The sequence below is a fragment of the Schistocerca serialis genome, chromosome 1 (genome assembly GCF_023864345.2).
Source record: "Schistocerca serialis cubense isolate TAMUIC-IGC-003099 chromosome 1, iqSchSeri2.2, whole genome shotgun sequence".
In the NCBI taxonomy this organism is placed as follows: Eukaryota; Metazoa; Arthropoda; class Insecta; order Orthoptera; family Acrididae; genus Schistocerca; species Schistocerca serialis.
The window spans coordinates 587,690,468-587,703,075 of record NC_064638.1 but is presented as its reverse complement, the minus strand read 5'-3'; positions in this window follow the sequence as shown (position 1 = coordinate 587,703,075).

The window sequence follows — 12,608 nt, the reverse complement described above, 5'->3', positions numbered from 1 at the left end:
GTCATGGTTGAATGGTTCGCACGTTGACACTTGTTGACAGCCCAGCACTGAAATTTGTGGAAGGGTTACACTTCTGTCACGTTGAACGATGCTCTTCAGTCGTCGTTGGTATTGTTCTTGCAGGATCTTTTTCCAGCCGCTCAGATGTGGGAGATTTGATGTTTTACCGGATTTCTGATATGCAAGATACACTTGTGAAATGGTCGTACGAGATAATCCTGACTTCATCGCTACCTGGGAGACGCTGTGTCCCATCGTTCGTGTGCCGACTACAACACCACGTTGAAGCTCACTTAAATCTTAATAACCTGCCCTTATAGCAGCAATAACCGATCTAACAACTGCGCCAGACACTTGTTGTCTTATATAGGTGTTGCCAATCGCAGCGCTGTATTCTGCCTGTTTAACTATCTCTGCATTTGAATACGCGTGCCTGTATCAGTTTCTTTGGTGCTTCAGTGTATATGGAATATTACGTACATTTAACCGTAAATCGACAGAATGTTATGTATGTACATGTAAAATCACTGATGGAAGAATCTACATCTGATAGCTATTACTTAAATTACGCAAATACATAACTGAGACGGTTTTTTACCTGATGATGGTCTAATCCTAGAAAGAAATCGATCGTGTCCAACAAAATATTCCTTTGCAGCTGTATGTTGCATAAAGTAGTTCTTAACATCCATTACAGCTGTACAGCAACACCTCCATAATATATGTAATTTCATATCTGAAATGGCAGTAAAAATATGTAGGGATTTCGTCAAAATGATGTAACTTACAGTACTTCCAGGTCTAAAAGTCTGTGTTATTTATCAACATACATGTGACACAACTGATATAACTTGTAGGTAATCTGCCCTTGACAATGAGAGAGGTTCAATCATTGTACCACACATGGTGTAAGGTACAATGGAGCCCAAAATTAAATATTTAAATATTGTTTTTATTATTTCCGTGTAATTGCACAAAGCACATCTTACCTAAAATAATGTTGCAGCTGCTAGAAGAGCACACTTATTAGGTAACTTAATGTTAGCGAACACCTGTCGATTAAAACATTAGTTTTTGTGGCCTCCAAAATTAAGAGCCACAATGCTGTTTCCAGGAAACTACCTGTGTCACAAAGGCAGAATCGTGCTACTGTGGTTGGAGCAGCGTCATAGTGAACTCACTTTGGTTTCTTGGCCAACACCATTTGAGTCCGTTGGAACAAATTAGTGACACTAGCAGGCGTCAGCTCCGCGCCCACAAGGACTTATCGAATCAGTGCCACGTAGAACAGCTGCTGCATTGCGTTCCAAAGATGAACCAACGCGCTATTTAGTAGGTGGTAACAGTGTTTTGTGTCATCAATTTAGTTAGGGGCTCATATTCCATGGACTATTTGCATGTTAAATTACAATAATGTGAAATGAGCCATTTTACATTCAAATAACAAATTAATTTTGGAATATGGCTAAATGCTGATAAGTGTTTCTTACAGACGTGAGTTATTAAATTGTTACCCACCACCTTTTACCCAATACAATTATACAAATTTTTCTACGGAATAGAAGGTGTTGTCAAGGGAAAACGTTTTTGGCTGGCTGTTTAATTTTACTTTGCTGTGTGTGAGACATTTGATATCATTGGGCAAGTGATCAGAAATTTTCATTGCAGGAGTGTACATCAGTTTCAGTACTAAATACAAAGTAAATGTGGAGTGATGACTGTTATTTTTCTTCCCATATTGTAATTATGTTCAACGTTGTTCCTTTTGAATTGAAATAGATTATTTACAACAAACCTCAGGACGGAATAAATACACTGTGAAACAGTAGTCAAAATGTAACTTCCTGGCAGATTAAAACTGCGTGCCGGACCGAGACTCGAACTCGGGACCTTGCCTTTCGCGGGCAAGTGCTCTACCAACTTTCTTTTTCCGTTGTGGACGTCGCAAGACATCCTGTTCAAGCTCGGTGGTTGATCCTTCCAGTACCTCGTGTCCTACCGGCAGACAGTTTTAATCTGCCAGGAAGTTTCATATCAGCGCACACTCCGCTGCAGAATGAAAATCTCATTCAGTAGTCAAAATTGTCTAATCCTGAAACACACATCTAAAAGATGACTGTGGGTGAACACGACATAGTGTTGCTACAGTACGCTTTTGAGGAATGAAGACTTCCTTTGTTAAGGATGGGATACCCCAAAACATTAGTCCACATAATACTGTTCCGTGAAAAAATGCAAAAATGTTAATTTAGTGTTCAGGATCTCCTTAAAATTCGCAGTAGTTATAAGTTCAAGTGGGGCAGAACAAATTTGTTTTATTAATTCTGATATGTGCTTTTTCTGGTTAAATTTCTCATCAGTATGGACACTTAAGGTTTTTGAAGTTCCCACCTGACTTATTGTTTCCTCACTATGTGTTACACTTATCATTGGTGTACTACCTATAGACTTAATGAACTGAATCTGTAATTTCTTTTTGAAATTTTAGTTGATATCATTCGCAAAAAAGTAGTCAATGATACTTTTAAGTACATTGTTTCCAATTTCCTCAGTTGATGTATGTGTGCTTGGACTACTTTGATTGTTGTGTATTAGTTGGAACATCGTTTACATATTAGGTTGCTGCATAAGTTCATACTGTTTTTACACAAGTTTAAGGAACATAACAAGTATACATAACAGAGACTTTAGTCACCAGTAACATATTTTCCCGCGATATTTACAAGTCTGCCAACAAAGAAGTAACTTTTCGAGTCCGCCACTGCAGAAAACATTTGGTTTTTAGTCGAAGAACTCGTCCAGCCATGCTCGGTGCCCTTTTTCATTTGGAAAGGGAATTCCTTAAAAATTGTTCGATAGAGAGCGAAAGAGATGTTAATCTGAAGGTGCAAGATCGGGTGAGTAAGGTGCGTGCAGAATGACTTCTTAACCCAAATGTTATACAGCGCTTTTTGTCAGTCTTCCTGGTCGTGGTTGTTGGATTGCGTCTGCAAGACTTCTCAGCTGTTGATAATAAAGGCCAGCAGTGACTGTTACACCTCTGGGAAACAATTCATCGCACACGACGCCGTCGCTGTTTCACCAGATACACAATGTTATCTTTTGTTGATCAGAGAAAATTTTTGTGCGGAGATTTGCTGCTTTGTTGAGGCTCAACCACACATTTATTCTCCGAATTTTGGCATAGAGACAATATATCTCATCACCAAACAGGATATGAATGATGAGCGTTGATCACGAGTCAACCGATGACGAGCAAGCAAATATGGCCTGCTGCTGATTTTTGTGATTTTTGGCTCAGGGCATGCAGTACCTATGTACACGTTTTCTAATTCTTCCCCACTGCACGCATGATGGTCTAATGATCAAAGTTCGATACGTTTGCCAGTTCTCGTGTACACTGACAAGAATCATTCTGAACTAATAAAGCGTTTGAACGATCTCCATCAAACGCCGAAGGTCTTGTTGAACGTGGAATGACAAAACCCTTTTCTTGCCGTACTCAGTCCAGTGGCATTATCCTTATGCACAGCGCAAATGTTTCTGGCTGCCTCCTCTGTTGTTAACCCTGTACTGAAGTCAGACACTGGAATATGTTGGAAATGATCCGTTTTCTCCAATTTGCACTCCATTTCCTGGTTTCCATGGATCCATTCGTTATCTCCAAATGACAATATGTATTAACTAATACTAACAGTGATCTACAAATAAAAAATGACATTAGATAAATAAAGCCATGGTAATGGGATACCAACGTGTAAAACAAATACCTTACGAACTAATACACCAACTTAATATATAAGGAACAATAACGAGCACAAGATTGAGCCTTGAATAACCGTATACACTATTACATTGATCGAACTACAAAATGGTTAAATGAGGCATTAGTCACCAACTGCTTACAACGTCAAGTTATTTAGGAGAATACTGGGTTGACACAGTGATATGCCTTAGACAGATCACAGAAATTACCAACTGGTGTTATTTTGTTGTCAGATAAAGCGTTCTGAAATACATTTTATTTGGAACTGATTCGGAAATTATGAATGTGTTTAATGCGTCCGCATAATGAGATTTCCAGCTATTGATATTAGGAAACGTAATTGGATGACGAGCTGTTAGTCAGTGTGAGATGGGCACGGGCGCGCGCCCCTGCTGTGTGTGAGAGGCACGTCAGAGCTGGTGGGGCGGCTGTTCGGTCTCCCTGGAGACGAGCGACAGCGGGAACAGTGGGGCACCGCAATCAGTCGCGCCCCGGTAATTGGGTAACCGCGGCCGGAAGCCGCCGACAGCCGGTGATGAATGGCCGTCTGCACTTTGTAGCGGGCAGGGTAGGGGCGGGCGGGGGCGAGAGTGTCGTGGGACGACCGCAGGCACTGTGTGCGGCGCCCGTCTCCGTGGCTGATCCATCGGCCTCGCTGTCACCACTCCCAAGGTTCCAGTAAGATGCATAATGCTGGCCAAGGAATTCAGATAAGGTAGTGAATATAGGGTTATTCATATTGAGTTGGTAAAATTGGAAATTTGTGGTAAGGTCAAATGGGATCAAGCTGCTGAGGTCATCGGTCCCTAAGTTTACCCACTACTTAATCCAACATAAACTAACTTACGCTAAGGACATCACACACACACCCATGCCCGAGGGAGGACTCTAATCTCCAACGGGGGGAACCGCACGGACCGTGACAAGGCGCCCAGACCTTGCGGCTACCCAGCGCATCATATTGAGTTGGTGCATAAGTTCGTAGCGTTTTTCCATAAATGTAATAGGCATAACAGATAAACACGGTCGAGCGGGCTTAGCCGAACGGTCAGGGGCTTGCAGTCTTGGACTGTGCGGCTGATCCCGGCGGAGGTTCGAGTCCTCTCTCGGGCATCGGTGTGCGTGTTTGTCCTTAGGATAATTTAAGTAGTGTGTAAGCTTAGGGACTGAGGACCTTAGCTGTTTAGTCCCATAAGATTTCACACAGTTTTGAACATTTTTAGATAAACACGACAGAGGGCTTAGCCATCAATAGTAGACTTTCACTATTTACAATAGGCTACCAACTCTGGAGTGTCTTTCCAATTCCGCGACAGAAGTAATCAGGTGGTTCTGACGCGACGGACCCGTCGAGCAATGTTCGGAGTGCATTTTCATCTGGAATGGAAGTTCCATGAAGGTTGCTGGATAGACAGACACAAAAGGTGGAAGTGCGAGGGTGCACGATCAGGTGAAGGAGGCGGGTGCGGAATGACATCCCAGCCCAACTGCTATATTGTGGCTTTCATCAGTCTCGCAGAATGCGGGCGGGCGTTATCGTCTAGTAGCATCACTTCACACAGTTTTCCTGGTCGTTATTCTTGAAATGTGCCCTGCCATTATTGTCAATAAATGTCAGCTGTGAAGGTTACACCACAGGGAAGCAATTCTTAGTACACCACACCGTCGCTGTCCCAACAGATGGCTGTAATTTTATTTTTCTCGATACGCGCATGTCTTTGTACAGAGAGTTACTGCTTTGTTTGGACCCAACCATTGGTTTCTTATCTTATGATAAAGACACCGTTCCTCATCACCAGAAATAATATAGAATAGGAAAGGTGGTGTTGTTCACGAGCCAAATGATAAACAGCAATGCAGAGATGGACATATGACCAAGCACTGACTTTTATGATTTTGGCATAGAGCATGCGTACCCATATACCCAGTTTTTGAACCTACCTAATGCATGCAAATTTCGCATGATGGTCGAAGGATCACAGTTCATCAAATCTGCCAACTGTCGAGTACACTGATGTTATGGATTAATCTCTATAGAACCTCTGGTTACAGTTGTGTACACTAACGTCAGCAAGTCGTGAACACCAGAACGGATGGATCTGCTTGGTTTGCTGTAGTCTACTGAATAATTGAATTACGTGTTGTTATTTTGCTTGGTAATTATTGAACGACCATTTTACCACTTATTACAATAGAGGATGTTTCGTAATTAGTTACTTTAGGCCATAGAATGAAGCTAAGTATACAAAGAATGGTCTGAAAATGGGTTCATATTTTTGTGTAAATCTTGCTTCTAAAATCATTACAAAAATCCCCTATGAGCATTACCACGTAAAGAAACATTTTTTCCGCCGAAAAAAAATCCGGTGTGAAAGGCCTAATGAGTTTAAATCACCTTCATGAAACTCCCGTAAGTTTCCTGAACGTGGAGATTAACTAATTTCAAAACGATCCTTCTTAAAACGTGAAAACCATTTTCTCCCCATGCATTGTCCAATGACATTATCCTCATGCAAGGCGCATATGTTTCTGAGTGCCTCCACTGTTGTCAGTTCTGTATTGGACTCAAACAGAAGAATATGTCGGAAATGTCCTACTTCTCCACCTGGCACTACGGTTTCTACCTACGACTGCTTCACTCATTATCTTCAAATGACAAAATGATAGTGTGTAAACTCAAATAGCAACAGTGAACTACAAATAAAAAATGTCAGCTGATAAGTAAGCAGCCAGAATACCAACATGCAAAACAAAAACACTATGAACGTGTGCACCTATTTAATAAGTACCCCTGTTGTTAGAGATGACTGTGGAACAACTACATACAGGAATTAGACACTTATAATTAGCTACAGCAATTCTCCATGTTTTGAACTCAGATTACAGGCGCTCAGGATGGGCACCGCTTGTTACGTAGCAAGCATCAATATACTTACATGCAGTTCTCTATAGCCACTGACGCGGACTGCCCGGTTTGGATGACAGCAGCCAGTTCAGGGAATCTGTTTCGCTGGCATGCCTATCTGCAGGCGTATACTGATTCGTTCAAACAGTACGGAGTGTTTGATTTTTGTAAATCGTCTCACATACCTGCATCCTAAAGCAGTTACACCAAAGTGTGTACTACGATTTTAAATTTCTAAGGTGCGTTATATACTGATATGTCATTATCTGGATTCTGTGTTTAAGTCTGTAAAAACGGCAACTTACCAAGGTCGCTTTGTTGTCCGTCTGTCTATCTGCTTGGTTCAAATGGTTCAAATGGCTCTGAGTACTATGGGACTTAACATATGAGGTCACCAGTCCCCTATAACTTAGAACTACTTAAACCTAACTAACCTAAGGACGTCACACACATCCAAGCCCGAGGCAGGATTCTAACCTGTGACCGTAGCGGTCGCGCGGTTCCGGACTGAAGCGCCTAGAACCGCACGGCCACACAGGCCGGCCTGTGTGTCTGCCTTTCGGCCCAACTGTTAAGAGTTCCTGTTCTCGGGAACCACTGGACATACGAAGCTCAAATTCATGTCACATAATAATGTCAATGGACACTTGGGGTGTAAAAAATTTAAGCTTGTAAGTCAATGCAGTCGAAAGATACGGAAATTTATACTATATATTTTGATACTCGAAATCGGACACATCAAAGCCTATAGAGTATTTCTCGTTCACCTAGAATCGTGATGTTTGGCAAGGAGCAACGTTTCACACTACAAGTACTGGAAAAAAATCTGAAACCATAATCTGTAATTATATCACACGTAAAAATATTTCTGTTTTCATTTGTTATCTGTCTTCAAACTAGAAATTGAAACATCGTCAAAAGTCTTGGAACCCCTGGGACCAATATCTTACCAGTATCAACGTTGATAACAACCAAAAATCAATATAACAGATTCATGGAACGAATAAATGGTATAAACACACAATAAAGTTTGTACAGAACCCTAAGGGCGTGAGTCCTACTCATACCTGGCCAATTTTTGTAGTTTTCAAGCATTTGTCTTCCGACACCTTGGAGGCACCTGTGACTAAATAACCCTGCACAGTGCGTTTTCATTGATTTGTGAGGAGACGAAAGCATATTATGATTCGTAGGTCACTGAGTAATACAATAACGTACTTCAGATGTCCATTGAGTAACTCGCTGATAAAATCGGACATATGATCTGAAATGATTTTCAGCTTTTGCCGCATAGAATTTTTGTCTTGACCGCAATAAATTTACTCTACAGTTCGTCCGCATTACAGATCTATACAACGACGAGACACAAGTAAGAATGCGTGCTGAAAAGTAATGCTTCCGAATGTTTTTGTTAAAACTCTCAAAGCTTTTTAAATAAAAGAAAGCTATTAACATTCTACAGCTTTATTCCTCATGTCTACTTATTTACTTGTCAACATAATCTCTTTGGGGACAAACACATTTATCCCAATGAGAGAAGAGTTTGCTGATCCGTCACAGTAGAATGTTTGACTTTCTCCATGCAGTCACAACTTCATCTCCACTTGCTCCGCTATCAAAATGAAGTCGTCGTAGGCGTTCTTTAAGTTCTGGAAACAGATGTGAGCCGTGGCTGGCTCATGTTATGCATTGGATTAAATCTTGGTTGCTATTCTGTGTTTAGTCACCCGCGGTTATCCCGATTAGGCTGTTATCCTCTTTCTCCACGAATGGCAGAAGCGGGGTGTATCGATATTCGCACCTTGTACTATATTTGACCTGGCGCTTATAGTTTATGGCTGTGCTGTGTGCTATCAGTTGGTCGGTTGGCGTGGAGCAGCGAGGTAATCATCGCGGCGCGTTGTTTGGCCGGGATACTGGCGGCGTCCACGCGCGGTCGGAGAGTGTGGTGCCGTTCCCATCGCTACGACGTCCGTGTCTCACCGATCCCGGACACGAAACTTGAGTCTTTACTTAATCTAACAGCCATACCCCAACTGTTCACATTGTGTCGTTTGAATTTCGTTGTTGGCTGCTGGGACATTCCCGCGAGCAACAACGTGTGTTTTCAAGTTGGCAAATTTTAGCCACCATCCGTTGGAGTTTAACTATACTTGGTTATTTTGAATTGAAGTCACCAGCGGAATCTTGTACCTTGTGGCCGTTAACGTTCCGGTTACTTGTCTTCGCCGTTGACGTAGATTCACGCAGTGTATTTTCCTCATTGTGTTGTTACTGTCCAGCACGATGTGTAATTTGATAGCTCAATGTATAATTGGTTGTGGGCGCCAATACATTCTACGTTGTTCCATTGAACTCCCTGTTGTGTGCTGGTCGGGTGAAGCGGAAGTTATCTTGTCGGTGGTTTCGTTGACTGTCTGTCGGTTGGGTTGTCGTCGGATCGAGGGTGCCTGTCTGACCTAAGCGAGTGTTAGTGTTTGAATTCCAGGCCGACTCTCGGAAACCTCTGAGCGCCTTTGGGTGTACTGATTTTTCTTATCTGTTCCTGTTGTTTGTACTAGTATGGCTTCTAGCAGATTTTTAAATTAAGGTTGTGTTGCACTTAAGGCGTAAGACTACTCTGGCCTTCAGCCTAATTTGAAGAACTGTTTAAGTGAAGCCTTTGTCCATTTTAAAAATTTAAGTTTGTTGAGTCTTAAGTGAAGGGCCCTCAGCCGAATTTGAATTAAAGTTGTTTTGCTCTTAAGGTGTCAGATTGTTCGGGAATTCAGCCTAAATGAAAGAACTGATTTAAGACAAGGCCTTATACCTTTTAGATTTTTGATTTTGTTTTGAGTTTTAAGTTATTGTCTCTCAGCCGATTTCAATCTAAAGTGCTCTTGCCCTTAGGGATGAGATTGTATGGCGTATTCAGCCGGTTATTAAGTTTCAAAAATTAATGCAGTAGTTGTTTTTTTATTTTCTGGGCTCTTGTAATGTTTGGTCAAATATATAATGCTGTATGTTCGAGTGTAACTGAGAGCCGCTATTTTTGGTCCCTTTCCACAATTTAAACTACCTGTCCTATCCAGCAGGCTTAGCAGGGCGCCTCAAGATGAAAATCGGATGTGGCTAAGCCATGCAAGTACAGAGGATGATGGATGACAAGGCGTCGGACTGCTGTAGATGTTGCAGTGCTCATGTGTTATCTGACATTTTCATGTAGAAGGAGACGGTGACCTATGTGCGAAAACACTCATCGAATTTGAAACTCCATTACATCGTACTGTTTATTGTGCATTGACATAACTACGTTACATACTTCTGTGTTGCTTGCTACAGTTCGTAGCTCTCTAGAGACAGAGGGCTGCGAATAAGTAGGTATGAATAAATAAAGATGTCGAATGTTAATAACGTTTGTTTTATATAAAGAGTTCATTGTTTGCACACACAAGATTCGGAGGCATTACTTTTTAGCTCGCCCTCGAGGAATTAGACTAGACAGAAATTCGTATAAATTGTTGATATAACTGTCTCGTTATAGCATACAGTAGTATTATTTCTTCCCTCTCTCCTTTAAATGTAGCGACAATTTTTCGTAATGGTTCTCGGGTTCTCGTACGTTCCTATGAACAATTAGTTTGATATGCTGGCAACAATGAAATGCTGTACATAGGAATACATGGGAAAAAAACAGGCTGAGTTACTGCTTTGTGGAAGTTCGATTCTTAATACAAATATGCTCCAAGCATTCACCATTAAAGAGCTTGTCGAACAAAAATGTATAAATATTGCCCGGTATAAAACGATGCTACAGAGAGGAAACACAAACACCTCCGTAGCTCTATTGTTGTTATGATAATAGTAATATCCTTTCATAGCCTGGTTTTAACAGTGACATGATTTTCGGTAACTTAATAAAAATTAAATTCACTTTTCAAATGAAGACGGTTATTTCATTGATGTTGAGCAGAGTTGTCGATCATGCAGAAACTGGCTAGAGCCTTCAAATTTATACTCCCTATAATTCAAATTGTTACCAGCCCAGAATAAATTTAGTGACTATGAAATCTTAAGCAAATCGGTTTAAAGTTAATTCCTCTGCTTATATCGTAGTAATGGCCGTCTGTGTGGCATTACAACAAACGAAAGGCAGAGGCCAAAAGAATCTCCATATTAAATCCTTTTATTATCTCACGTCGAAAGAGATGAAATGAGGGAACACGCAGTTACTTTTAATATATGCGTTGTGAAAAGTCACATACGTCGACCTCTACTATAAAATACGTCCGTAGCTTTACCCTTATAGACAAAAAAAAAAGAGGAATATTCCTTAGCATGAGAGACGTGATTGTCAGATTTCGTACAATATGGCCCCTCTGGCCTACTGCAATGTACAGATGACTCATAATTACATTTATTTTTCAGTACACAAGATTAAATTTCACCATGCTTTCCGCAGTTTCAAATTTATTTACAACTGCCGATAGTCGGTGTTTTTATGTTAACACGTAGTTTTCCTCTCTCTATCGGCCTGATACTTTGTTTATAGGTCACGTATTTAACAGAACTTTTCCAGGTTGTGGTACATTATGTCACATTCTTCGTCGACGTTTTACATACAGCTCTCATGTACCTATTCTGTTTACAGAAAGTGTTTGTTCTTTGTTTCCTTGGGTGATCTAAATCTCTCCTTTTTTATGAACAGCTTGAATTTTTGTTAAATTTAGTCTTGTGCAACGCTCTATTCTATTTCAGTATCTTATCTCTGCTGCTTGTTTTTCTGTCATATTTCTTTTCATTTTCCAAACTCTCACATCCGTACAACAGTAATGTCATCACCATACTTTTAGGATATTAATTTTTTTTATCTTTTCGGTTTTTGTTGTTACATGTACTGTTAATTGTTAGATATTTTACTTGATACATTTGCAGCGTTTCAGCTAAATCATAATCATAATGAGTAATTTCATATACCAAGTATTTAAAATATGGTACCTGTTCAGTTACTTTTCTGTTAATTAGTTATTTTGGACCTGTTGCATATTTACTGTGAAAGGTCGTAGCTTTTGTCTTATATAACGAGATTTTTTCTTGTATTCTGCCTATATTTGGTTTAACAAGTATGATAGTAATGCTGTGGTACATAACCGATATTGTATCAGTGTTTCAAACCTCTTCATCATTATTACGTTTACATCTTCGTACTATCTAAAGAGTAGAGTCGTATTACATTGTTGGCTAGGGGCTTACAAGACAACTAAGCAGAAATAATTTTATTCCTGTTCGTACAAGGGGTTTTTTCGCATGGTGTATGAGAGTCGATCCTAAAGTGTGTGAGAGGTATTCCTTAAGAGCATTGGTCATGTGTACGTGACTGTAATGGCTGCAATGCCATGTCTGTATTATGATTTTTCTCGAATATTACCAAGCGGGCCAGCGAGTTTAAACTCCTCATCCGTCGGAGGGATCAGCACCTACAGCGCCACATGTCCTCACTTCTTGAGGCACTACGGAGTCATTTCTTCCAAAACTTGGCTTTGTTTCAGTTGACTCCGACTCTATATCTAGCACACAGATATGCATTAGTAACGTCGGCTACAGAGACTGGTACCTATGGTGTAATTTTCTATCCAGTATCTCTCCTAAAGCCTTCTGATGTTTGTTTTCTAAATATACAGATATGAGTCAGGCAGCAGCAGCCGGCTGAGACAGACGCAGCGATAGGAAAGTAACCGTTTTTGTGACTTTTACGAGTTCCTAACCAGGAGCGAATTTTATAATATCATCTGCGTTCTTTAATAGTTTATTTTCTTGAGTTTTTGCTTGTTAATTAAATATCTAATAGCCACAGGTCTCGCGTTTTCGTTTGTGTCGGAAAGTAAACCGATTCTGTGACACATTACAAGGTCCTAATCAGGGGCAAATTATTTAGTTTCACCTGAGTGCTTCGGTAGT